The following is a 1,151-nucleotide window of genomic DNA, read 5'->3' as shown; positions in this document are numbered from 1 at the left end:
TTTGGGTCTATTGAAAGGGGACACTGTCTTTTAAACACCAAAATTTTCCTTCCGGGGCCTGGTGGTGCGCGATGTACCCAGCGGTCCACATCTACCCGTGTGAGATCGCCGACCCCCCGGGGCCGAGGGACGCTGGGCAGCCTTTTTCCCCGGTGGGGCATCGTTGGGGGATTTTCTGTGTTGTCCTAGGCGCTACTTGGCTTGGAGTTTTTTTTCGTTGGCTGCCCATGGGACTCTTTTCCCGGGGTTTTTGGGGCCCCGGGGGGTCATGATCGTTGTGGTTAGCGGGGCAAGGGAAGGGCCCAGGGCATAGAAGTGTTCGGCCCTTTGAGTGTCCGCAGAAGAAGTATCAAAGGGCATTTGCGCGCTAGGCAGACCAAGAAGGACAGGAGCGTGGCAAGCCGTATTCCAGATCCCCCGAAGAAAGTTACTTTGTTTCCATTACGTTTCCGTAATGGTATTTGTAATGGGTCAATTCACGGGCCCGATTGTATTTCTGCCAAGCTGTTCGTATATTCCGATCGGCAGAAGTCGGGCTAAGTCCCTCATTAAGTCTATTTAGTGGGAAACTCGGGTAACTTTTTTTTGGGCCCGGGGTCCCTCTTTCGTATCGCGTGCCCCGGAGAACCTCCCGTTGTGGAAAAAGTGATGGGGGAGTTTCCCTGATAGCAATTGCAACCTTTTTCATGCGCAGCAGAGAACGAACATCAGACTGAATGGCTTCCAATTTGGAAGTCTGATCTTATTGGCGCATCTCCCCTGGCATTTGGGGCCCGGGGAGCTCTTGCGCCGTGGGGGCTTCCGGGCCCCCCTCAGTCGGTGGCAGCGCGTGGCGGCACCTGCTTCTTTGCCTCGATATTCCTGGTTTCTAAAAACTTTTGATGACGCGAGGGTGATTCGGTTTCACATGTTTCTATGCAAGCACTTGGGGCTTGTGTTTTTTTTTTGTTAATCTTTGGGGACCCGAAACAAAGGACGCTCAATTTGGGGAAAAAGAAAATTTCTGGAAGCTGAAAAATGAAGATTTCAGACAAAAGGTACTGAAGCACAGATCAAGTATTTTGGGCCCAAAAAGAAGCATCTCCGGACGAGGTTCTCTGAAAGAGAATCCTGTTAACTACCTTTTAACGGAAAAAGGGGAAAAATTTCCA

The sequence above is a fragment of the Penaeus monodon genome, chromosome 22, assembly GCF_015228065.2.
Source record: "Penaeus monodon isolate SGIC_2016 chromosome 22, NSTDA_Pmon_1, whole genome shotgun sequence".
Classification (NCBI taxonomy): Eukaryota; Metazoa; Arthropoda; class Malacostraca; order Decapoda; family Penaeidae; genus Penaeus; species Penaeus monodon.
Note: the sequence above shows the minus strand (reverse complement) of the source record.